Source organism: Lepus europaeus, chromosome 19 (genome assembly GCF_033115175.1).
Source record: "Lepus europaeus isolate LE1 chromosome 19, mLepTim1.pri, whole genome shotgun sequence".
NCBI lineage: Eukaryota > Metazoa > Chordata > Mammalia > Lagomorpha > Leporidae > Lepus > Lepus europaeus.
The window spans coordinates 68,499,036-68,525,869 of NC_084845.1; the positions used below are offsets into that span (position 1 = coordinate 68,499,036).

Sequence of the window (26,834 nt, forward strand, 5' to 3'; positions counted from 1 at the left end):
GGGATGGAGCGGCGGGCAGGGAGCCACTCTGTAGCTGTTTCCGTAATGAGATGTAATCCAACGTCCATCCTGCGGTGCCTCCGAGGCCAGAGGCTGCCGTCTGCGTGCAGGTCCAGGGCCCGCTCGTCCCTGCAGGAGGCAGGTCTTTCTCTCCCGAAATGGGATCTTCCTCCCATTCATAGCACAAATTGTCAGGTGTTAGACACGCCCACTACAAACAGGTGTCATCTTTTCCTGACTGGCAGTGTGGGAAACGTGCCATGGCCGCCTGCTCGGGCCCTTGGCCATGGAGCTGGCTCCCAGGGAGGAAGCCAAAGCTGTTTTCTGGGTTTGCTTTCGCCGTGAGGCTTTCTGAGCTGCTAGACAGAGGCGCGGAATGAGAACCAAATCCACCAACGGGGGCCCTGACACAGCCGTTCTCCCTTCCCTGGGCTCCCGCTCTTGTCCCCTGCCCACCAGCTGGCAAATGAAACGTGCGATTTCAACATCAAAGGGAAATCTCTCCTTAAGTGTCAAGAGGGGGAAACCCGTAGCTCAGCTGATGACCCGGTGGCTGGACATGTCAGGCTGTCTTCAGGGGCGCTTAGCTGTCACCTCGTGTTTGCGCCGTCGGATGTGGAGGCTGGCCAGGCTGGAGGGAAATGAAAGGAATTAAAACGGGGTCTCTGTCCTCGCTGTCACAGCCTGGGGCGCTGCTGGGCCTGAAAGGGTTAAGGTAACACTTGGGGCGCTGAAGGGGGAGGGGCGTCTGTTCCTGATTAAGCCCAGCTCTGGCTGATTTGGCGGGAAATTTGCTGGAAGGTTCCATGGATATTTTACAGGGTGGAAAACCATCCTGAGGTAGCACAGGAGCCGAGACGTCCCTGAGCGCTGGGGGACAGGAGCGACGGGCGGCCAGTTCAGGGTCTTTGTGTGGCCCAGCCCACTGTTCACACTCCTACACCTGCTGGAGCTGAGTCCCTGCCCAGGCTGCTCCCCAGCAGGAGAGTGGGGTGGGGACCCCACCTGGCCAACAGGACAGGACCCCAGGAAGCAGCCCCTGCAAACCGAGAGGAGAGCAGGACCCTGCCTGGAGGAGCAGGGCCGTCAGGACAAGACTGCCACGCTGTCAAAGGAGGTGAAGGCCAGGGCTGGAGCCACTGAGAACGAGGGCCCAGTGCCTAGAACTGGGGGGCTAGGGCTTGCTGTTCTGTGCCAGGCCCACCCCCAGCATCCACCGTGAGCAGGAGGAGAGTCGGAGGCAGCAGCCCGTGAGACTCGTGGGCACCGGCAATGTGAGACACCCCACAGAGCCTCGAGCTTCCCTGGCAGGGCCGGCGACCTCAGCCACAAATGGCCAGGACCCCTCCCCCCACCCCACACAGAATGACGGTGCCAAGGGGCACTCGCTGAGTCCATGGGGACAGGGGCCTCGGTGACGGTGTTCAGGCCACCTTGCCTCTTCCTCTCTCAGTCTGTTCTCCCCCGGCCTTGATGCCCCTGGACTCCGGATCACTGTGCCTGGAGGAGGAAGAAGCCGCCTGCAATGCTGGTCCCCAGTCACACAGCAGAGAGAGACACCCCCTCCAAATTAAAAGTCCAGCCCAGCCCTGGTGTGGGCCTCACATCCCCGAGCCAGAGGCAACAGTGTAGGACCAAGAGGCTTGTCCTGGCTCGTGGGTCCTCCCAGACCCCGGCATCTCACAGGGAAGATTTGGGGGGAGGTCCAAAGAGACAGGAGGCCTCCCTTCCCGAGGGTGGGGGCCACCATGAGACACTAGAGAGAGCCACCCCAGGATGCACCTGGAGAGCCACAGCGTTCCTCTGTGGGGTTGTGGCTTTGTAAGCCAGTGTGGCTGAACCGGGGCTGCACGAGCGCCTTTTCCAGCTGTGAAAGCAAGGACTGGTGCCTGCAGGGGTGTGAGTGTGAGTGTGTGTGTGGGTAGAGGTGTCTGTGTGTGGTGTATGTGTGTGTGGGTGTAGGTGGATGGCTATGGGTGTGTGTGTGTGTGAGTGTATGTGTGTGGGTGGGTGGGGGTGTCTGTGGGTGTGTGTGTGGATATGGTGTGTGTGTGTGAGTATATGTGTGTGTGTGGGTAGAGGTGTCTGTGTGTGGTGTATGTGTGGGTGGGTGTAGGTGGATGGCTATGGGTGTGTGTGTGAGTGTATGTGTGTGGGTGGGTGGGGGTGTCTGTGGGTGTGTGTGTGGATATGGTGTGTGTGTGTGAGTATATGTGTGTGTGTGGGTAGAGGTGTCTGTGTGTGGTGTATGTGTGTGTGGGTGTAGGTGGATGGCTATGGGTGTGTGTGTGTGTGAGTGTATGTGTGTGGGTGGGTGGGGGTGTCTGTGGGTGTGTGTGTGGATATGGTGTGTGTGTGTGAGTATATGTGTGTGTGTGGGTAGAGGTGTCTGTGTGTGGTGTATGTGTGGGTGGGTGTAGGTGGATGGCTATGGGTGTGTGTGTGAGTGTATGTGTGTGGGTGGGTGGGGGTGTCTGTGGGTGTGTGTGTGGATATGGTGTGTGTGTGTGAGTATATGTGTGTGTGTGGGTAGAGGTGTCTGTGTGTGGTGTATGTGTGGGTGGGTGTAGGTGGATGGCTATGGGTGTGTGTGTGAGTGTATGTGTGTGGGTGGGTGGGGGTGTCTGTGGGTGTGTGTGTGGATATGGTGTGTGTGTGAGAGTATATGTGTGTGTGTGGGTAGAGGTGTCTGTGTGTGGTGTATGTGTGGGTGGGTGTAGGTGGATGGCTATGGGTGTGTGTGTGTGTGAGTGTATGTGTGTGGGTGGGTGGGGGTGTCTGTGGGGGTGTGTGTGGATATGGTGTGTGTGTGTGAGTATATGTGTGTGTGTGGGTAGAGGTGTCTGTGTGTGGTGTATGTGTGGGTGGGTGTAGGTGGATGGCTATGGGTGTGTGTGTGAGTGTATGTGTGTGGGTGGGTGGGGGTGTCTGTGGGTGTGTGTGTGGATATGGTGTGTGTGTGAGAGTATATGTGTGTGTGTGGGTAGAGGTGTCTGTGTGTGGTGTATGTGTGGGTGGGTGTAGGTGGATGGCTATGGGTGTGTGTGTGTGTGAGTGTATGTGTGTGGGTGGGTGGGGGTGTCTGTGGGTGTGTGTGTGGATATGGTGTGTGTGTGTGAGTATATGTGTGTGTGTGGGTAGAGGTGTCTGTGTGTGGTGTGTGTGTGGGTGTAGGTGGATGGCTATGGGTGTGTGTGTGAGTGTATGTGTGTGGGTGGGTGGGGGTGTCTGTGGGTGTGTGTGTGGATATGGTGTGTGTGTGTGAGTATATGTGTGTGTGTGGGTAGAGGTGTCTGTGTGTGGTGTATGTGTGGGTGGGTGTAGGTGGATGGCTATGGGTGTGTGTGTGAGTGTATGTGTGTGGGTGGGTGGGGGTGTCTGTGGGTGTGTGTGTGGATATGGTGTGTGTGTGTGAGTATATGTGTGTGTGTGGGTAGAGGTGTCTGTGTGTGGTGTATGTGTGGGTGGGTGTAGGTGGATGGCTATGGGTGTGTGTGTGAGTGTATGTGTGTGGGTGGGTGGGGGTGTCTGTGGGTGTGTGTGTGGATATGGTGTGTGTGTGTGAGTATATGTGTGTGTGTGGGTAGAGGTGTCTGTGTGTGGTGTATGTGTGGGTGGGTGTAGGTGGATGGCTATGGGTGTGTGTGTGTGAGTGTATGTGTGTGGGTGGGTAGAGGTGTCTGTGTGTGGTGTATGTGTGGGTGGGTGTAGGTGGATGGCTATGGGTGTGTGTGTGAGTGTATGTGTGTGGGTGGGCGGGGGTGTCTGTGGGTGTGTGTGTGTGTGTTGGTGTGTGTGAGTGGGTGTGGGTGTGTGTGCGTGTGGGTGTATGTGTGTGTGTATGTATGTGGTGTGTTGGGGGGTGTGGTGGTGTGGGTGTCTGTGTGTATGTGGTGTGTGTGGGTGTATGTAGTGTGGGGGTGTGTGTGTGCATGTGGGTGTGGTGTGTGTGGGTGTGTAAGTGGTGATTGGGTGTGTGGGGGTATATAGGTGTGTGTGGGTACGTGTGTGGGTGTGTGGGTGGGTGTCAGTGTGTGGGGGTGTGTGTGTATGTGGGTGTGGGTCGGTGGGTGTCTGTGTGTCTGTGTGGGTATGGTGTGGGTATGTGTGCATGTGGGTGGGTGTCTATGTGTGGGGGGGATGTGGCCGCAAAGCCAAGCTGCTGTCTCAACCGCTCCGTGGAGGACAAATGGCTCACTGATGATCTGCAGAAGCACCATGCCAAGGGCTGCGTGGGGGCCAGGCTGGTCTCCTCCTGGTTACACCCGGCCCCCAGGATCCTCAGACGGCTGCAGCGGCCTTGTGAGTCGGTGACCTCCCAGTGTTCTCCAGGCAGCAGGTGTGGGCAGAGGGCAGGCTTCACCCTGGCCCCTCCAGGACAGCTCTGGGTTTTGCTGACGTCGGCCCAGCAGGAACCACACTGAGTCCACAGCCATCCAACCCCTGCGAGGCCCACGCAGCTCAGCACCTTCAAAGGATCCCCTGCCGCCAGCCCCTGTGCTGTGCCCTGCGGTGAAAACCCACATCTCGGGCACAGCCCTCCCCGGCCAGCCCCGGCCACACACAAGCATTCTGTCATCTGGTCCCCTGGGCATGTCGCACCAGTGGTCAGCGCCTTAATCCCTGGGAAGCCTGCGGCTCCCAGAGCCAGGAGGTGCCGGGGTATGGAGCCAGTCTTCCCACGGAAGCCCTGGCTGATTAGCGCTTGTTAAAAAGACCCTCACGTTGGCCGGCGCCGCGGCTCAGTAGGCTAATCCTCCACCTTGCGGCACCGGCACACCGGGTTCTCGTCCCGGTCAGGGCACCGATCCTGTCCCGGTTGCCCCTCTTCCAGGCCAGCTCTCTGCTGTGGCCAGGGAGTGCAGTGGAGGATGGCCCAAGTCCTTGGGCCCTGCGCCCCATGGGAGACCAGGATAAGCACCTGGCTCCTGCCATTGGATCAGCGCGGTGCGCCGGCCGCAGCGTGCCAGCCGCGGTAGCCATTGGAGGGTGAACCAACGGCAAAAGGAAGACCTTTCTCTCTGTCTCTCTCTCACTGTCCACTCTGCCTGTCAAAAAAAAAAAAAAAAAGACCCTCACATCGTGGTCCCAGCCAGATCACACCGGTCAGCCGAGGTCCAGTGACAGATGAAATCTCTGCTTCGTGACCCTCATCTTGTGATCCCTGTTATAAAGTGAAGATAGTTCCCAGAGGAAGGTTTTGGAAAAGGTAGTTAAGGATACAGGGTCCCGTGTCAGCCCCCACAGAGGTCTCCCTTTAGCCCCTTGGGCACGGCTCCCCCAATCGCACACCTGCCAAGTGCTCTTTCCCGCTGCAGAGCTGGGCTTGCGCACGGCGGTTCTTCCTTCTGGCCTGTGGCCAGAACAAGGCTTCCGTGTCTAGAAGTGGCCGTGGTTTCCCATCCGTGAGTGCTGGGGCATTATTCCAGTCTGTGGACATACTCGTCTCGTCTGCCTTGTGGAATCCTCACGTTGTCTCCAGCTGTTGGTGACGTTTTTGAGTCGGTGGGCTTCCTCGGGGCTCAGTTGCTGGATGCGTCATTCATTTCCTGGAGAAGTCGCGGGCTTGTCTCTGGGGCTTTGTGACATATTCAGAATTGTTTGTTTTCTGACCTAGACAACCCAGTGTGTGTCTTCCTGTGTGGTTTCTGAGTTGATGTCGGGGTTAGGAACTCCGTCTCTGCTCCCAGATCATGCCAGTAGGGACGTGGCTCCAAACAGAGCTGCCCCCGCCATGCCCATTCTCCGGATCAGTGGGGACAACGGGACTTGTCTCAGCATTGGGGGAAGAAGCTGTCCTGTAGGCCCACAACACAGCCGTCATCCGTCTCCTGGGGATGTTGGGGTGTCTGATGAGAAGTGGGCTCTGGCAGCTGAACCTGGCTAATGCCTGTCCTAACAGCTCGGTCATAGTTATGCAAAAACGGTGCATCGGCTACAGGGGGCTCCCTTCCCTCGGACCTGTTGGGTTGGTGCCGGAGGAAGTGCCTCTAACAGCCGGGTCGTTTTGAATGGCCCGGGAGGACTTCCTTCATCCCCTCCAGCACCGGGCGTCTGCTAAGGCTGCTGTGTGGCAGTGCTTATACCAAACGATATTCAGTCAGAACTCAGCTGTTCAGCCTACTGGGGAAGGGGTCATTCACGCAGGCAGCCCTGCGGTGTGTGTGGAGCGCTGGATCTGTGGAGGTGCGGGCTGCCTGAACTAGCAGGAAAAGTCAGTACGGGAGAGGGTCAGGGGAGATAGAAGTCTGTTCTCACCAAGTAAGTACAGAGGGGCGTTGCGGGCAGGGAGGAGGCAGTATAGCTGCCCTGTGAGGCTGTCGGAGCCCAGGAGCCTTCTTCTTCACCATTCTCCCAGGCTTACGTCCTTTTCCTTGTAGTGCATTATGGTTGCCAGTGCCCCAACCTACACGTCTGCATCCCACACCAGAAGGTGGGAGAAAGAAGATGGGTGCCTCCTATTGCTTATTTTAAGGCAACGTCCTGGAAATCGGCCACATTTCGATTTAAATGCATTGGCCACACCTAGCTACACGAGACCATGGGGAAAAGAGTCGTTTCCCGGAGCAGCAGTGTGCCAGCTTATAAGACTTAAGTTCTGTACTAAAGAAGGAAGGAAGGGTGGAGATTGTGAGGGAGCCGGAATGTTCTGCCGTGAACGCCCCTGTGCATTGAATCTATTTAGTTTAAGGAAAAAAGAACCCGCAGGGTAAATTTTACAAGATGAGAATGTCAAGGAATATTAGATTTTTGCATAATCAAAATGGTACACAGCTGTGTTGCTAAAGACTGGAAGAGAGCAGTTGGGGTGCAGTCGTTCATCCGCTGGTTCAGTGGTGCTGAGTTAGAGGCAGCACGGCCTCTCGCTCGGCCTGGGGCGGCGCGTCCCCTGGAGAGAGCCGGGCTCTGCTTCTGGTTGTGAGAGCACGAACTTGTGCTGCAAATGGTGATGCTCCCAGGGAGGGAGGGAGGAAGGGAGAGAGAGAGGGAGGGAGGGAGGGAGGCAGGGAGGGAGGCAGGGAGGCCAGCGGTCCCCAGCTGAGGACAAAGATCTGGATGACCCCAGTGGCTTGTTCGCAGGCATCACCGAGCAGGCGCTGAATTCTGCGCAAACCCCACCTCCCCAGGTCCCTGCCTCCCGGGCGTCGGTGCCACCGCGCACTGGGCAGAGGCTCCCACACGGCCCTGCAGACACAGGTCACAGGTGGCTATTAGTGAATCCTGCTTTAGAGCCAAGTCGTTCCAGAAGCAAAGCAGAACAATCAGTTTGAAAATTTCACATGTGAAAATGTTTGAGAAGCGGGTACCTACTAGTAGGTTGCATAGGATTTAGGGTGAGACGGCCTTCGAGAAGATTCTAAGGGGCTCCAAGGTCTTAGACCTCCAGAGCCCGGCCCTAGGCCCAGCATAGCAGGTGCCTGTGAACAGGTGCACAGGGAGCTGATGGGGGCGGGGCTGGAGGTGTCTGTATCCAGAGATCTTTTTCTTTTTTTTTTTAATAAGCAGCATAGGGCCAGCGCCGTGGCTTAACAAGCTAATCCTCCGCCTTGCGGTGCCAGCACACCGGGTTCTTGTCCCGGTTGGGGTGCTGGATTCTATCCCAGTTGCCCCTCTTCCAGGCCAGCTCTCTGCTGTGGCCCGGGAAGGCAGTAGAGGATGGTCCAAGTGCTTGGGCCTTGTACCTTCAGGGGATACCAGGAGAAGCACCTGGCTCCTGGCTTCGGATCAGTGTGATGAGCCGGCCGCAGTGGCCATTGGAGGGTGAACCAACGGCAAAAAGGAAGACCTTTCTCTCTCTCTCTCTCTCTCACTATCCACTCTGCCTGTCAAAAAAAAAAAATAAATAAGCAGCATAGTTGTTTTTTTTTTTTTAAATCTTCAAACACTGACTAATGTTGAGCAACCATGAAAAAATTTGCATGTGGCCTCGTTTTAGCCGAGTACCAGGGAGGCTCCAGAGCACACACAGGCCTCTCACTCGACCTGCCCCGTCCATGAAAATTACATTAGCGCCATTCCCTGCGGCCTGGCTCTAAACCGAGCCTGCTCTTGGAAGACGCTGGTGGGAGTCAGATCTGAATCAGAGCCCCGCCTCTCGGAGAACGCCAGCCTCCTTCACCCTGACTTCTCTGGGGCTCTGTCTTCTGAGCCACGCCCTGAATCCTCATTATACTCAGACCCTCCCCAGCTCCACGGCAGAATCCGTGTGTGCGTTCAGACCGGCAAAGAACGCCCCAGAGGATGTGTAAAGTGGCCTGGTGTCAGTTTTCGTGGGCTGTCCCGTGATTCGGGGCCGGTGCGTTTGCTGGGCACGCTGTCTAATCTAATACCACAGCCCATGCAAAGCAAATTGAACATGGGAGGTCATTAGCGGGCGTGGGGCACCTGTTCTGCATCTCCTACGACCCGGGCCGTAGAAGGCAGAATCGGCTCCTGGGACAACGATGCGGTCGGTCATCATTGGCGTTCTCAGAACACGGACACGTAAGAGGCGTAGACGCTGACCACTCACAGGGAGGGAGGACAGCTTCAACCCCCAAGCCCTGAGTCCATACCAGACTTAAGAGCTTAATTGGGGATGACCCCCACTTTTTAAATTTTGATCAGCAGCTAAAGACCAGATGGCAGTGTTTAGCCGGGGAGATGAGCAGGCTCCCTGTCCTAAAATACAACCTTAGCTCTCCGTGTAATTAAACGTGCTTGCTGACCTCGATAATAGGATTTGGGGTGAGGACATTTTGCTGCTGTTGTTTTTTAATGAGCTCAGATATTTCTTTCTTGAGTCAACACACGCGGAGCTGGGGATGTAAATGAATGTTACAGTGGTGCTTTGGCCGTTTCTAATTAAAGCGATGTCCCTTCCCTCGGAGGGTGACGCGGAAACACATTTTACAGCCCTCGCTCGTGTGGACGCCTTCATTATTTATGTAAATGGACTAGCACGCCTGGCGCCTGTGCTCAGTGGCCAGACTTCCTGTTATGAAGGTGCAGTGGGAAACAAGGCTAATAAATTAAACATTGAATTTTTAAAGGTGTAGCAACTTCCCCGGCTGAGAATAGACTCCAGGCTTTCACAGCGATGATCCAGAGGCAGGAGTTTTGTCGCTGACTTCCATGAAAGGCGCTCGTTCTGGTTGCCATGAAGCGGCTGCCCGTTTGGATAAACGGCGGCGTGGTGATTCTGCCAGTCAACACGTGCTTAGCGTCTGTCTGCATTGTGGCTGCAGACAGCGTGGCCGTGTCGGTTCTCAGAACCAACCCGGGAAACACTGGCAAACGTGAATAGTGTTTCTTGACCCATATTTTCCAAGCAGTCAGATCTGCTGAGCCTTGCTTTTTTTCGGTGTTAATGAAGGATTGCCGCAGACACAACCCACAGAGCACTGATGGAGAAAGCTGCCCGTGTCCGGGCTGCAACACTGCTCGCTTGGTAGGGAGAAGTGAGGAGTCTTGTGTCTGGGTCTGTCCGTCAGTCACCAGCACAGCCCAGCAGCAGACAGCCCCCGGGGTCTCTCGAGCGGCCTCTGATGGCGGCAGCCCTCACGCGGGCGTTGGAACTGCAGGCAGCCGCCCAGTGCATCTTATCCCCTGCTCCGGGCTCGCTTTCTGAACCGGTCTCCAAGCTGTGCTTTTGAAGAAGAGCCTGCCAGCCACAGCCCTGTGCATCTTTAACTTGGGACTTCCAGAGGTGCAGGTGGCCGGGGTCCCATGTTGAGACCAGACCTTGTGTGGCGGCTTTGAAGGGTCCTGGAGCCCTGGGTGAGGGCTGCATGTGTGAGATGGAGGTCTCTGGATATGGATCAGGTGATAGGTGATGATGAGAGAACCCAGCTCTTCACTCTTTCAGTCACTCTTCCCAGAGACATTGCATGAGAGCCCCCAACATGCCGGGCGTTGGGGCTACAGCAGCAGGGAAATGGTTAAAGACATCTGTGCTCCTGGAGATCAGACTCCAGCGGGGAGGAGAGAAAATGAGCAGGAAAACTAACAAGTGCAGCAAGCAGCGCAGTAGCTGGTGATGGACACAGGGAGGGAGAGCAGAGACGGACGCGGCTTGGTCCAGAGCTCTACCCAAGAGGCCAGAGCCGGCCCTGCTGATCATGCAGTGTTTCCAGAAGCCAGGGCTTGCCACGCGGTTATCTGAGGAAGTGCAGCCCAGGCAGAGGAAGCAGCAGGTGCCACGGCCCCCGAGGCAGAGCAGGCAGGCACACGCCCTACAGAGAGGAAGCCGGTGAGGGGAGCGCAGGTGGGAGATAAGCCTGGGGGTGCCGTGGGAGCTAGGACTTTTACTCTGAATAAGACGGGAGAAGCATAAAGCACCCAGTGATATCAGAAAGTGCAGTGGGGAGGCGTTGAGGGGCAGAGGAGAGGGTCAGCAGGGAGGGTGTGTGGAGAGTCCGCAGAGGAGCAGTGTGGGCCTGGGCTTGGCTGATAGTGCAGGCAGCAAGAGGCAGGCAGGCACCGGACGGGGTTCCAAGGGCTGCCCGTGAGTTGTGCATAGGTGGGTAGGAAGGGAGGGAGAGGGAGAGGAGGAGGGAGAGAGAGAAGGGTGAAGGCGGGCTCCTGGGTTTTTGTCCTGAGCAGCTGGAAAAGCCGAGTGAGCATTTAGGCGCGAGGCAAGCTCCCTGGAGCAGTGGCAGAGTCCCCGGGGGAAGGAAAGCTCAGGGGCTGAGGGTGGCTCGGATGCGTTTGAGATGGAGATGGGGAGCCGGTGGCCTGGCTAGCACAGAGTCTGGACCGGAGGAACAAGTCTGGGAGCCAACGTTCAGAGGGAATTAAGTTCCTGAGAACTTGAGGTCCCCAGTGAGACTGGGGAAGGTAGGGGAGAGGAGGTCCCAGCCAAGCCCCGGTGCTGCGACACACAGAGCCCCGCCCCCCACCCGCTGCAGGGTGGAGCTGCTGCCTGGGCATCTCTGAGTGCCCCCTGCCAGACACCCCAGGTGCTGGTGACGCAGGGGCAGCAGTCAAAGAAAAACCTCTAGACTAAAAAGAAGAAGAAACAAACTATCCAATGGTTACCTTTGCAACCCTCAAGGAAAGCAGGACAAAGTGAACCAGGAAAGACAAGTGTGGAAGGCAGCTCAATGTCAGTGTAGACATCCCTGTCTGGAAGGAGGGGCAGGGGCTATCCCAGCTGAGCATCAGTGTGTGAGTGAGGATATGGACTTCAGAGCCAGCGACGCTTATGCCAAAGAACTTATTTAAGATTTATCTGCCTGAATGGCAGAGAGGAGGGAGAGACAGAGAGAGAACTCTTGCACCTGCTGGTTCACTCCCCACATGGATGCAGTGGCCAGGGCTGGGTCTCCCACGTGGGTGGCGGGGCCCAAGCACTTGGGCCGTCTTCTGCTGTATTCCCAAGCGCATTAGCAGGGAGCTGGATCAGAAGCAGAGTAGCCAGCACTGAAAGCGGCGTTCCGGTATGGGAAGCCGGCATCACAGGCTGAACCACGATGCCGGCCACTGTGCCAGAGAGCTTTTCACAGAAAGCATTTCTTTTGTGAAAGGAGGCACTATCACCAAAAATGAAGTCTGCACACAGTAGAGTGCACGGGTTCTGCAAGTGCCCGTGACATCTCTATTCGTTGTGTCAAGCTGATCTTTCCTCAGCTAAGCTCAGGGTCGGTGGTCACAGGGTCTGTTTTGTCTCTGTGCCCCGTTGATTTGTGTCTGGGCACTGGGGAGGAGAGCATGTGGCGAAACATCCCTGAAGTCCACACCGGCCTCCCGCGGAGCGTCCTTCCACAGAACGTCCACGGATGTGCTGCCGCCCAGTGTGGAAATGAAGCAGCTGCCGGGGAGCCTCTGTGGGCCAATGATCACTACTTGATCTCTCACCCTGGGTGTGTACAACTAAAACCCCTCCAGCTCAAACATAAATATTTCACAAAGACCTCAAGCGGAGAGCATCTGGCCGCTGGCACAGCAACCCAGCTGGCCTTAGCAGTTCCATCTCCAGAGCACACCTTGACTGCGCACTGCTGCGGCTGGCACACGCCCTGATCTGAGCCAGCGTCATGGTTCACGCTCTGCCCCACGCCTGCCTCCCCCAGTGCACCAGGCTCACGCGTCCTCTGACACGGTAGCCAGGATCGCCCCTGGTTAGGACCTTGAGTGCCTCCCGTTTTATCCTGAATAAAGTCCGGAGCACACCCCGTGGCCCAGGAAGCCCTCAGCATTGGCCTTGCTTTGGGCCATCTCTCTCCCTCCACTGGCTGCCCTGCTGCCCTGACCTGACCTTTCCACGCTCAGGAACTGGGCAGAGCTCTCCCCTCTGCTTTGGGTAACAGCAGATCGTCTCCATTTGTGGATTCTGCATCTGCGAGCTCACCTACTCGCTGAGACCTGTGGGTCCAGCTCCACAGTGAGCGCTGGCAACCCTGCTGCCTGCATTCCTGGAGGACCGGCGGATGTGGCCCACCTGACCCCCACGCTCCCTGCCGAGGGGGCCAGGCCACTCCCCTTCTCATTCACCCCTCGTCCTGTGACACAGGGACCTTTGCGACATCGGTGCAGTGCCTGTCTTTCCTTCCTGTGCTTGGGGTTGGTGACTTTGCCAGCGCGGTGTGGAAGTGCTGCTGTCTCGTGTCCCCGGGCAGCAGATGGCTGTGATGTGTCTTTCAGAGGAAACGGGCGTGCATGGTGAGCCTGGCTCGGGCCTGAGCCACAGGACTGGCAGCCACGCTTAGGAAGCAGCACTGCTCTAAGATGTCTTTAAATAGAACCACCCAGGATCCTGGCTACGGATTGGCTGCCTCACACGCAAGCTGTGGCCGGAGGCGTGCCAGAGCCTAACCCTGTGTTTCCCCAGGAGTGAGGTCCGGTGCTCGCTCAGTCAGTGTCTGCAGTAGCCTGCTACAACTGCCCGGCAGCAAGCAGTGAGGACTCACTGCACACCCACGCCTGCGTGCTCGCTGCCCGTCTGCCTCTCGCGAGGACTGCACCCGTCTGGAGCAGGGCCTGGCACGTAGTAGGCACGCAGCAAGTGGTTGCTTCACTAACGATTGAGTTGCAAATAAATGGTTTCCAAGGTCGTTTTTAACCAGGCTTTGCACTATAGTGAATTCCATTTAGGAGTTAAAATTGCCTCTTTGCAAAGAGTATTTAAAAAAAAAAAATTTTCCACCAGGGTCAGACTTTAATAAACAGTGCAAATGAGTGCTAATTAAATATCTTCATTTAATTATTACTCGATGCTCTTCCCTGGTTCAGCTTCCCCTGGGGCTGGAGAGAATGAAGGAAGAAGCTTTTTGTCCATTTCTCTCTGCAGTGACTCTGCCCGACCACCCTCAGCCTCACAGACGCTCGCTGAGGCCGCTGGGGGTGGGGGACGAGGCCGGGTGTTACCCGGGGCTCAGTGCTGGGCTCCCGGGCTGCTGATGTCTTAGAAACCTGAAGCACCAGGGGCACCTGCATGGTGCTTCCTGCTGGGGGGGGGGGGGGCAGTGTGAGGAAGACTCGCAGCCCCCCCCCCACTCTCCCATCCTCATTTGCCTACAGCACTGCACCCTGGGGTTGAAAACCAGCAGGGCCAGTAACACCTGGCCTCAGAACTTTGGTTGCAGTTTTTGTTCTGTGTCAGCTTTTCTTTTCTTATTTATTTGAAAGGCAGAGCAATATCGAGAATCTTTCACCCACTGGCTCACCCCCAAAGCGATCACAACAACAAGGGCTGGGCCAAATCAGGAGCCAGGTGCTTCTTCCTGGTCTCCCACGTAGGTGTTGGGGGCCCAAGCGCCTGGGCCATCCTCCACTGCCTTCCCAGGTGCATTAGCAAGGAGCCGGGTCCAAAGCAGAGCCGCTGCACTTAAGCTGGCACCCATGTGGGATGCTGGCCCTGCAAGCAGCAACTGAATCTGCTGTGACACAGCACCAGCCCCTGTGCCATCTTTTTGTGGAGCCGGGATGGGCACACTTTGCCCACGAAGGGCCAGGTGTTGAGTAAGGCAGCCTTTGTGGACCTCACTGCCTCTGTGCCAACTACTCAGCTCTGCCACTGTCGTTCAAATGCCACAGCCATGAATAGCCAGGGCTGTGTTCCGATAAAACTATCTACTCAGGCAAGCAGAGGTGCATCGGCCCAGCGGGCGTGGTCTGCAGCCCCCACGGTACAGCCCTTCCCCTGTTAAGCTGTCTCCACTGGTCTGTGTTCAGTCCACACTGCGAGCTCTTTGGGGAAGCCCCATGTCTTGTTCTCTCCACGTCTGGTACGGTGCACCCAGAGCAAGGCCTCAGTCAGTGTTTGCTGAATTTACGGCTTCTGAGACATGGCCCCCGAAGCACAGGTGCCGTGAATCACGTGGAGCAGGTGGGAGGTGGACCAAGCCCCAGCGGCAGCCTGTCCGCAGTCACCTGCCTCCTGCTGTCAGTACTCAGAGTCACAACTGTCTTCTGTCAGCAAATCCGTGTCATAGCCCCACACACATGCAGCAAATGACCTCTGCAGGGGGCCAGCATGCACACGGCAGCTGGGGTCTGCTTCCCCTTGAGACCCAAGTAGACAGTCTTAGGTGCCAACTCCCTGCCCTGCAGCAGTCCAGGGACTTCCCCGGGATCCATGGGAACCCCGGAAGTTTCCAGGAGGACCCCCTGTGTGGGGAGGTCGCTTCCGCTCCTCAGTTGCCCTGCTGTCCTGCAGGGCCAGGCTCTTAGGTCCCGTGCTGCCTTCTCCTCAGCTCCCCTGGGCGCTCCCGGGCATACACATGCTTAAAGGCACTCAGGCCACCATCACTGTCACAGCTGGGGGATCATGGTCCCCTCAATCCGGGCTGTTTGGAGGCACAGCAAGGGCAGTTACAGATCATCAGAGGACTTCGCGCTGAGCCCCAGGTAGCCCTCAGGAGTATGCTGTTCCCACCTGCCCTGGCTCTGTACATCTCACCACACACATCCCCCTACGAAGACCCCACACTCGGCCCCTTGTGATTCTCCCCCTCTGCCCCTTCTCTGTGTGCAACAGCATATGGAGATGTGATTGACATGTAATCAATGGCACGGGTTTAACATGTATGAACTATCACCACAATCAAAGCCGTGCACCTGCCTCCTGCCTGTCACTTGCTGTAACCCCTGATCTGGTGTCTGTCACCATGGGTTAGTGTGCATTTTCTGAGGTTTGTAGAAATTGAATCACAGTGTACAACGTCTCGTCTGTCTGGCTTCTTTGGCTCAGTGCAATAAACTGGGGCCACTGCTGTTGTCACCTGTGCCCTTGTTCTCCTGTAAGAACACAAAGACCTTCTGCCAAGCAATTCAATTCCCTGCAGCCCCTCACACCTTTGGCTGGTAACATTGTTGGGAACATAGTCGGAGTCAGGCCAACAGAAGCAGTGAAAACTGGAACAGTGGCCCCCAGTGAGACAGACGATGAGCAACAGGAAAATGTGTAAGGATGTGTGGGAATGTCTACCCAGCCTGCAGCAGTGGCTACTTCTAGAGCGCTGTGGCAAGCTTGGGGAAGGGAACCACCCATTTCTTTTATTTCTGGAGCCAAAAAGTACTCCTGTATGCATTCTTTCTTCAGATTTAAACTTTTTTAATGAAAATACATGCTCATTATATAAAAATTAACACCGCGCAGAATAAAGAAGTCAATCAGAAGTCACCTGGAATCCCACCACCCAGATAGAGGCCCCCTCGTGTTCCATTTTGCGAATTCCACAGATGAGAAGCAGCCGCCCGTGTTCCAGTGTGTTCTGTGTAGTGGAACAGGCCGTGGGAAATGCTGTCGACTTCCTGGGGTGCTGAGTCGTGTTTATTTTTTTAAAAGAGCTACTAATTTTTGACTAACAAGAATGAGTGTAACATTTAAACAGAATCTAATTACACCCTCTTTCGCTTCTCAACAAAACAACATTATTGACCCCCAAGTGTGGAGTCAGGACTCGGGGCGTATGGCTCCGAGCTGGGGGACTGTGAGGGACATTTTTCATGTCACCACTGAGACAGTCGAGTGAGCGCTCCCACAGTGAGGTAGCTCGGCTGCAGGTAACATCCCCGGCTGAAGCCAGGCTGGGTAATAACTCACTCTGTCATCACTTAATTCTGTGACGGCCACAACCGCTGAGCCAGAGCGGAGAGTCCCTGAAACGATGAGGTGCTCAGGGTCAGAGAAGGCAAAAGGCAGCCGAGGGGGTGATCGGGGCGGCTGCATAAAGTAGCCCAGCGGTGACTGCAGTGCCCCCGGTTCAGTTCTTTCCTAAGTGACGTTTTTTGCACGTCTCCTTTATCTCTTCATTTAGCCCTCTCATATCCATGGGGCCCATTCTATGCCACAGTCACAGAGGCCATCCCTGGCCACCTGCCATGGTCCCTGCACAGCTGCTGTACCTGTGCAACTGACGGAACAGGCGTTTGCCCAGCAGGAGTTTGTACTAAAACTAGAACACCCAGGTCCCCAGTGTGGATTTGCAGACTTCCACTGGTTCCCCACACATGTTGCCTTCCCCTCGGCCTCTGTGGTGGGGTGGCCAGGCCTCCCCCTCCCCCAGGACACGCTGGCCCGGCACACCCAGTTCAGCACCATGGTCAGCTCACACCCACACTCCAGGTCAGCACCACGGTCAGCACACACACTCCAGGTCAGCACCACGGTCAGCTCGCACCCACACTCCAGGTCAGCACCACGGTCAGCACCACGGTCAGCTCGCGTGCTCTCTCTCTCTCTCTCTCTCTCTCACACACACACACACACACACACACACACACACACACACTCTCTCCAGGTCAGCACCACGGTCAGCTCACACCCACACTCCAGGTCAGCACCACGGTCAGCTCACCTACTGCTCAGGGCCCTCTCCTCAGCGCCCTCGCTTTGCCGTTTCCTCTGCTGGCCCTCACTTCTCCTCACTTGCACCTGGCCTGAGTCTGCACGCCTGCTGAACACGCAGAGTGTACCAGGCATGCTTCCACTGGAGGTTCAGCTCTGTCGCCCAGGGGGAGGGGCCGTGGGCAAATTACTGAACCTCTCCCTTCCTCATGCTCCTAGATGGAAAAGGGGCTCATTCCTACAGTCATTGGGAGGATGAAATAGGCTAATCTGGAAAAGCTCTTAGCGCCTCCTGGAAGGTGATAAGAACCCAACTCGCATTAGCTCTAATCGTGATCCTGCGAGGATCCTCCCAGATATCCTGTGCTCCGAGCCCTCCCTCATCACCCAGTCCATCCCCATGTGGGGCTGGACTGCCCCTCCTTGATGCCCACTTGGCACAGCTGCCATCTCTCTCTGGAGTCATGGTGAGCATACCCCCTGCTGCAGGAGGTAACCCCCAATTCCTGGAGACTCCACACAAGTTTCTCACTTGTATCACAGCCCGATTGCGGGTGGTGGGGGTGGGAGTGGTTTTGTTCCACAGCATTTTTCAGGAATCCAGGCTCTGTGGCTCCTTCTACCTCAGGAGGCTGCCTCTTCAGTGTGTGTCCTCCAGGGTTGCTGTGTAGAGAGAGAGGGAGAGGGAGACAGAGAGAGAGAGAGAGGTTTTGCTGGGACTTGTGGCCAGGCCAAAGTGTGACATGATCACCCCACACACACACACGCTCTCTTCCTTACTCTGACCTAGATGGAAAGGAAGCTAAGAAATGCACCCTGTCTATAAATCTAAAAGGAAAGTAACATATTCTCTGCAGCTGTGAGCCATCTATAACCCCCTCCCCCTTACTAGGCTAGGAGGTTCCCACAGGACGTGACCTGTCTCTGGGTCTCTTGTCCCACGGTTGTTCTTTGCTGCCTTCTCTTGGGCTGGGTCTTAGGAATCAGCTGCAGAGCTGACCACCTGGTGCTGTGGGGCGGGGCTTTCCTAGTGCAGACCGCAGAAGGTGCAAGGACACGGAGGGACTGGGGGACACTGGCCCTTTGGGAACTATAAGCAACAGTAGCACCCACCTGGGCTGCACACATCAATGCCTAAAAGTAGCTCATGAGCACACAAGCCCTGAACACTTGCATGGCAGGTAGGGACGGGGCAGCTGGGACAGCAGAACGCACACCCGCGAGTGGAAGCCAGCGCTGCAGATCCACCTGTGCTGCCAGTGCTGTGCAGCCTGCAGTTCCTGGCTTTCCTCATCGGGTCTCCGCTATGGCTTGGACGTACTTTGTTCCCCTCCATGTAGCGACGCTGAGGTGGCAGGGACTTTTAAGAGATGGAGGCTAATGCGAGATCCTTAGGTCAATGGAGTGAATGCCCTTGGAATGAAATGGGGGACCCCAGCCCCCACATCTTGTTTGGAGAGGTGACCTTTCTCCCATACGTGCCTGTGCTATGCTGTCCTGACCTACAGCTAAATCCGCCTCTTTTCATCATAAACATAGCCCACCTAGGGCATTCACAGTGCTCATGTAAAGCAGACTGCCACGGTCTCTAGATTCTTCCAATAGAGCTATATCCTTGAGACAAGAAAATGCATTGTCAAACAGTGCTTTAAGAAGAATCAGGGAGGAATGCAAATTGGTAGGAACTTTCTAAAAGACTGGTTGCAGTATGTATCAGCTCCTTCCAAACAGTGACGCTCTTCTGTACCTGTTAATCCTATGCCTAGGAATTTATCTCAAAGAAATAATCCAGAATGATGTCAAAAGCTTATAGGCTCTGCAAACAGATTTATGTGCAGAGCTGTAGACTGAAGCCTGATTTATGATGGCGAAAAGTTAGAAAACAGCTCCAACAGTGTCCAACACTGGATCCAAGGCTGGATGCATAAATGATGGGGTCACCATTTGATGGAATAATATACAGTGATTAAAATTGTGTCATATAGGGATTTTTAATCTAGGGAAATTGTTGCTGATGTTAGCTGAAGTGGGAAATGCTAGGCTACCCCAGCTGGTAAATTGTGTGATCTGTTATATAGCTCACACGTGGAGAGAGAGCTTGAACAAAATAGGCAAGGTGAGGAGTCTCCCGGGCTCCTGGAATTCCTGATGATTTTTTAAGTGTTTTTTTACATTCTTCTGTATTGTCAAGACTGAATTCTAAACATTTACGTAAATAAACAGAAAAAATCATTTCAAGAAGCAAGGCTCATGGAAACTGTCTTCATAGCACGGAGGTTTTTTCTCCAGTTCTCCAAGAACTCCAAAGCTGGCCTTGCACTCCTAGGCCTGGGTCTGTAACAGACACAAACCAGCACCTGCTGCCTGTGACATGTGTCCTTCAGCTGTCACAGCATCCATCAGCTGCCCAAAATAGCTCATCTGAAGCCTCATCCAGACAACCCTGCACACGGCCCTGTTTGCTTTTTAAAAAAAAAAAAAAGGAGAAATGAAAAGGGCTTGTTCCTTTGCGAGTAATAGAAACACATTTCTTGGCAGCTAAAAAAATGACAAGGACCCTTCACCCGGATTTCCCAGCACGCTCCTCCCTAGCCTTGGTTACGGTGCAGAAATTGTCCCGGGAACGTGAGATGATTTCCCATTTCTGCTTGAAGATCAGTTATAAGACAGATATGGGGTTACAGATGTTTTCCCTGGGTGTTTTTTTTTAAAGACAGAGACAGAGATATCTTCCGTCCACTTGTTCACTCCCCTGATGGCTTCAACAGCCATAACTGGCCAGGCTGACTCCAGGAGCCAAGAGCTTCATCTCTGTCTCCCATGTGAGTATCAGGGGCCCAGGGACTTGGCCATCTCTGCTGCTTTTCCCCGTCCATGAGCAGGGAGCTTGATCAGAAGTGGAGCAGCTGGGACATGAACCAGCGCCCATATGGGTGTCACAGATGGCAGCTTGACTGCTGTGCCACAACACTGGCCCCTGTACTCTTTTTTAAAGATTTTATTTATGTATTTATTTGAAAGTTGGAGCTACAGATAGAGAGGGAGAGACAGAGAGGATGAGATAGGTTTTAAACCCAGTGTGGTTATGTTGTTAAGAGAGGTGATAAAGTAATGACTGGCTCTGGAAGCTGCCGGGACACACACTCTTGCTCTCACCTTGAAGGCAGAGTGTGAGCACAAAATGCCTTTTCAAATCCATGCACTGAGCCCAGCACCAAGCTAATGACCCTCGGAAGGGGAGTTGAGTGTGTCTGGGGGAACGTTTGCCAAGCCCCAGGTGTGGATTCAGCAGGACACCCCAATCTCAGAGCAGGTGGGGCCCCCGCTCCCCGCCAGGGAGTCATTGGTGCAGCCACCAGCTGCCCTGCTACCCCTGGCTCCTGCGCCGGCAACAGTGCCATTTCCCATCAGAGCAGTTCCAGGAATTAAGTCCTCCTTCCTTGCCAGTTACCTGCTGACTCTTCTTAAAATTGAATTTAAGCTCTGTTAGAAAATTGTCGAAAGCCTTCAATGCTCATTTTTCACCAAATTGGACTCCATGATGTTACCATAATAGGAAAAAAAAATCTTCCAAAGTTCAATTGGAATTTTTTCTATTACCTTAGTAATAAGGGTCCAATTTCAAGAAAACGGTTCTAGCGTGAGCGAAATCACACTGTGTTGGGCCGCGTCCAGCTGTGTCCCACACGTCATGGGAGGCCACGCTTCCTGGGGTGGGCTTTCTGGGAGGCCAACAGTAATTTGAGACCTCCGGATTTTTCTGGCATCATCTCAGGATGAACCGTTTTGCTTAGGTGAATTTTCTGTGAAGCTGATGTTCACCCCTTCGACTAATGTATCTTTGTGTATTTTTGGCTAAGATTCTAAAATATATGCTTTCCTGGTTGTTACCAGAGTGTGGAAATGGAGCTTAAAGTTATTGGAGGCATAGCAGCCCCCCCCCCCATCTGCAGGATGGGTCCCAGTCCCCACAGTGGATGCTGAAACCACAGGTAGTACCAAGCACTGAACCCGTCGGATTTTTTCCTGTGTTCCCTGATCCTTGGGAACTTGGATGATTTAACTTATAAATCATAGGCGGTAAGGGCCACAGAAAGGAAAATAAAATGGAATCATTGTAGCAGGAGGCTGCAGTAAAGTTGCCACGGGCGCTACTCTTGCTCTCTGCACTTTAAGTAAAATGAGGGTGGTTTGAATGCGAGTGCCGTGGTGCCGTGACAGCTGAGCTGACACCCAGGCTGCTACCAGTGACCCGTGTGGTGAGTCGTGCACATGGTGTGGGTGAGCTGGGCAGAGGAAAAACGCGCAGAGCTGGATAGTGCGAGATTTCATCACGCCACTCAGAATAGGCCACGGTTTCAAACCTGTGAACTGTGAGTTTCTGGAATATTCCACTTGAGCGTTTTGCGCTGCAGTTGACTTAAGGTAGCTAAAACCACAGAAGGGTGGGGGTGGCTGCTGCGGGAGCTCGCACAGGTTCGCACCGGAGCGCTGTGTTCTGTCTTTGTGCTTTCACACGAGTGCCGTACTGTGGTCACGGCCCCTGCCTCTAGGAATCCTCCGGAAAGTAAGCCAGATAACCAAGCTTTGTAAGAGTTGTGATATAAAAAAGCAAACTATGCCAGTTGGAGAAGCTAAGAGAAAGCAGACCCAGCGCCACTGGGCAACTGGCGCATTCAGTGGCGTTCATCATTCTGCCCTCCAAGCAGCCCCGAGTCGGGCCTCGTCCCCATCTCAGACAGTGCTGTTACGCACCTGCGCTGAGAACCACCCAGCCGAGAGTGGCAGCCCCGGGCCAGTGCATGCCCCTGACTCAAGGCCGCAGCAGACCTCTAGCATTTCTGTGCGGGGCTCGTGTGGACGTGGTCAGCTCCGCCTCCACGGCAGTGGGGCTCCCACGGGTCTTACTCAGCCTGGGGCTCCTCCTGTCCACGGGCTCTCGGCAGCCTCCTGCTGTGCCTTCCTGGAGGAGGGTGAGCCCCGTGAGGATGGCCCGGCCTTGGCTTCCCGCCTGGGATGAGCTGTGGCATTGACCCCAAGCTGGTGGCATCTTCCACTGTGCCGAGTGAGGCAAAAAGAAGGCCCTGGGTGTCTCCCGCTGTGTGCAGAGGGAGAACTGCGCCCAGCATTCATCGATGCCCCCCGCAGCCCGTCAGTGGGTCCATACTTGGGAAGGGCCCAGGGCATGCTAAGCCTGGAGCTTTGTCTGTGTTAGTGAAATCGCTGGCTGTGCTTTTTTTAAAGATTTATTTATTTATTTGAAAGGCAGAGTTACAGATAGAGGCAGAGAAAGGTCTTCCATCCACTAGTTCACTCCCCAGATGGCTACAACAGCCAGAGTTGTAGGAGCCAGGAGCTTCTTCCAGGTCTCCCACGTGGCTGCAGGGGCCCAAGGACTTGGGCCATCTTCTGCTGCTTTCCCAAGCCAGAGCAGAGAGCTGGATCAGAAGTGGAGCAGCCAGAACTAGAGCCCACCCTAAGTGGCCTCATCCTAACCCAGTGGCCTCTTACCTGAGTGACCGCAGCTTAGGGCTTCAGCATAGGAATTCAGAGAGACACAGTTCAGCCCACTATTAAAATTTGGGGCTCCACATTTTCTAAATTTTTTTTAAGATTTATTTTATTTATTTGAAAGAGTTACAGAGAGAGGTAGAGACAGAGAGAGAGGTCCTCCATCTACTGGTTCGCTCCCCAATTGGCCGCAACAGCCGGAGCTGTGCCGATCCAAAGCCAGGAGCCAGGAGCTTCTTCTGGGTCTCCCACATGGGTGCAGGGTCCCAAGGACTTGAGCCATCCTCAGGTCCACTGCTTTCCCAGGCCATGGGGGCTCCACCTTTTAAAGGAGCCAGAGCAGGGGATGAAAAGAGTCCCCCGTCTGACGACAGCTGTCAGATCCAGCTGGCGCATGCCTGGTGGGGACAGGCTCGGTGCAGAACCAGAAAGAGAATTGTGGCAGCGAGTAGAGTAGAAAATGAGGCCTGTACCCAAGAAGAAACGCAGGCAAAATGCAAGTCCCTGACTTTCTCTTGATTCGTTGTGTGTTAGGGAAGGAAATATCCTGGCACTAGACTCAGCGGGCTTTAGCCTCGGTCCCTGCCACTGAGTGGCAACACATCCACCTGTCCAGGAGCGGCTGCCTGCCCTTCTTCCCCGAGGGCTGCCTGACCCTGTCCATCCACTAGGCCGGTGCAGCCTTTGTGGACACGTCCCGAGAGCCAAGGGTGACCGCCAGCACCTGCTGAACGTGGTGACCCCCAGTGAGCCCTGGCGTTGCCCAGTCGCCTGACTGCCCCAGTCACCTTCCATCTTGTCCAAGGCACCCGGTGAGATGCTCAGCTGAGTGCGGGCACGGCTGCCTTGTCTTCCTGAGCAGTGAGGTGCGTGGGCCAGTCCTGGCTGAGAAGGGGTCCTTATCTCTGGCTCCTAATTAAAGCCCTTGCCAGCCTCCTCTTCCATTTCTCCTGTGTTCTGAGCGAGAGGAAGGGTGAGCCGAGCCCACTGCACCTGCCTATCTGTGCCTTCACACCGTTTGTAATCTCAGATGGCCACTATTTGCCGAGCAAGGGTGTCCCAGCTGGGATTGGATGAAGCGGCCGCTGGCTTGGAGAGTGGGAGCTTTGTTGCCATCGTCCCAGATCCTTCTTCACTGGCTTGTGCTTGCCTTGCTTAGAAACACACCCCCACACACACACCACATTCCACAAAAGATACAATAAGGAGCTCTATCGCTAGGAGTTCATGTGGGCATCAACATTAAATTATTCTGCAGACTAATCACTCGGGCTACTCCTGTGCTTGTGTGGACTTCCTCTCGGTTGACCCAAAGCCAAGGCTGCATGGCTGTCAGAGGTTCGCGTCCCCTTGGCGTGAGCAGGGCTTGCGTGAAGCTTTGTTCACAGCTGTGCTTCAGCTTCCGAAACAGCCCCCGTGTCCCTGCTGACCTCGCCCAGGAGGGTGTGCCAGGGCCTCTCGTGGGCAGCTGTCTGTGTGAACATTTTCAAGCCTCTCCACCAGTGAGGGAGTTGGGATTCTAACCCCAAAGCCCTTCCTGGTAGCAGCAGCAGAAGCTGTGTCAGTAGCAGCATCTCCCCAGGGTGTACTGTTTGTAAAATGACCCTTTTCTCCATGGGGGCGGGATCAAAGCTACAGACTCCAACTCTGGGAGATGCGAGCGAAAAACAAGAACCCTGGAAGGCTCCGTGGGGCTGACGAGCAGGTGCCATGGGGGGCCTGGGACAGGGACAGTACACCCGGGTCACAGCGTCCTCCTCGGTCCCAACTACAGGCCAGGCCAGACCAAGGTGTCAGATTGAGTGGCTGTGCTAGCCTGGTGTGTGGGGACCAGGGGCCTGGCCTGCTTGAATGGCACAGTAAGGGGGGTGGGGCACCGGGGACGACTATTGTATCAGAGACTGTTCAGATCTCTCCATGTACGATGTCCATTCAGTACCATCCTCTGGATACAGTCTTCTTTGCTGAGCTCATTTTGTTTCTCATAAAGCTGGGAAGACATGAACTTGCCCACTTCTATGTTTGTTTGTTTGTTTGTTTTTAGTGCACTGGTTTTGTTGTTGTTGATTATTTTTACAGTAGTTTCCGTTCACAGCAGAATGGCACAGAGGCTCAGAGATTTCCCGTACCCAGCCCCTCTCCGTGGTCAGCAGCCCCCACCACAGGGTGTGTTTGCCTCGGCTGAGGAGCCTCAGCTCCCAGAGCCCACGCTGTGGACCATTCTTGGTGTTTAAAGCTTCACAACGAGGCTGGGAGGCACCAGTGTCCCCCTTCAGGTGAGGAGGCGCTGGCCGATAGACGGTCAGGCCGTGTCCGCACACGCCCCAGGTCTCAGATGCCAGTCCTGAAGCCTCCGGTGACAGCTGCCCCTGGGCCATCTCTGTCACACTCAGATGCTGCAGTCCACAGGCCAGGTGTGGACTCAACGCAGCCCCAAGCCCAGCACTGATCCATCCTGCAAGATAAACCCACGGGCCCTCGTGACTGCCTCTTCGTTTAAGCAAGGTCCAGGCCTAATGTCCTCCCTGTCCTAAGCGAATTAATTATGAGGTGAATTGAAATGGTGTCTGAGTGGACTGGGCTCCAGCATCGTGTCCTGGGTGTGGCAGGTGCCAGGGAGTCCCTCCCCCGCCCCATGTCATCACTCTGCCGTGTTCACTGATCAGTGAGCTCAGCCTTCCGTGGGCGCCAGGCTCTCCCGAGGGTTGACTACAGTCTCCTGAGGGTCACAGCCAGCAGCCCTCCAGCCCTGCCTGGTGTGGGGTTGGCCGCGTGTGTCCCCCACAACTCCAGAGCTTGGAGAGCCGAGTTACGAGGCATCTTGTACCCCTACCCACAGCATGAACAGACACATTTCTCACACAGATGATTTAGATTTAGATTTAGATTTAGATTTGGATTTCATTGGTCCTCCTGAGAGTGCTCGGGGGTCTGAGACCACAGAGAAGCAGCGTGTGTCCTTGCTGTCACTCTGCAGTGGGCAAGGCCAGTGTGTTCTGCTCGGGGCAGAGTTACCGGGCACCTGCCCGTGCCAGCAGCTGTGTGTGGCTCTCCCGTCGCTGTGTGTCCCACGCTGTTGTGTGCCTGGGGGTCAGAAGAAATCCAGAGCAGCCAACACTATAAAAAGCTGCCATGCAGAGGCGAGGAGAACGGCCCAGGTGTAAACGCGATGGGAGCTCACGGGAGGAGCAGACCCGATGAGGTGGTCATGGGAGGTGGTCTCCCGGGGCGGGCAGGGGCAGGCAGACACTGGGTGGGACAGTGTGGATAGTGGGATCAGGAAAGCTGGTGGGGGCTGGCTCTGTGGCACAGCAGGTGATTCAGCCCCCTGTGACACCAGCATCCCATATGGGCCCTATGAGTCCTGGCTACTCTGCTTACAATCCAGCTCCCTGCTAACCCACCAGGGGGAGCAGTGGGGGATGGCTCAAGTGCTCAGGGCTCTGCTACCCACATAAGGGACCCAGGTGAAGTTCTAGGCTCCTGGTTTCAGCCTGGGCCAATCCTGACCATTATGGCCATTTGGGGAGTGAACCAGTAGATGGAAGATCTCTTTCTCTTTGTCTCTGCCTCCCTCCCTTCCTCCCTCCCTCCTTCCCTCCCTTCTTCCCTCCTTTCCTCCCTCCTTCCTTCCCTCCTTCTCTCTCTTTGTAGCTCTGCCCTTTTAAAAAAGAAAAACAAAGCTGATAGGATGGAAGGGCAGTAACTGGGGACCCAGAGGAAACCCCTTTTGCTGGAGTAGACAGGGACCGTGATAGGACAAACAGGCAGCACTGCAGAGCCAGGCTCAGCGCCCTGGACTTAGCTGTCAACTGGGTGGATGGTTCCATAGGCAGAGAGCATTGTGGGAAGATCTCGAGGGCTCTGGAGTTTCTGAGCCTGTTGGGAAGCAAGGACCTCATCCAGGGAGACGGAGGGGGTAGGGCACGGTGAGAGCTGGCTCATCACATGACCTGTGCTGGCCACGCCTCCCTCTGAGCCCCAGTCTGTCATCCTGGAAACGGCCGTGGCAATCCCAGCCTCAAACACAGCTGTGCAGGTTCCATGAAACAGCGTGTGTGTGGCGCCTGATGCCATGCCCAGTCCAGCAGAGCGTCAAAGGGCCTGTCTTCCCAGGCCCACGTTCAGTGACGTGAGGGAGCCACTTGAACGTGGCCACAGTGGAAACATTTGCCCCTGGAAATAAGCAAACGCTGCTCAGCTGGGCTTCCATTCCCTCTGAAGAACCAGATGCGAAACATTTGGCACCTCTGCCGATGGGCGCCATGGCAGCCCCGGCCGACAGCCAGCTCACAGCGTCCTGTCCAGGCTCTCCAGAGACTGGCGGCTGAGGGTGGGACTTCACCGGCATCTTGTTCAAAAGCCTGACCAATGAAGAGTCCCTTGATAATACAACAGCTTCAGAGTCCCCCGTTTTGATTCAGCGGCCATGGATTGAATCGTCGCCTTGATTTTACTATGCTGTGGTCTCTCCGAGGAAGGCCAAGTTCCTAAATCACACACCTGACAGGTGCCGTATTTCTGAGCCCAGAGCTGAGCTGTGACCTTCCAG

At 55.4% G+C, this 26,834-nt stretch overlaps 1 protein-coding gene across 1 annotated transcript in view; it reads left to right on the forward strand.

Annotated features, from left to right (window-relative positions):
• The window catches only part of CDH13 (cadherin 13), a 983,749-nt gene that overhangs the window by 908,321 nt on the left and 48,594 nt on the right, over nucleotides 1–26,834 (forward strand). The gene's annotated exons all lie outside the window — the stretch shown is intronic.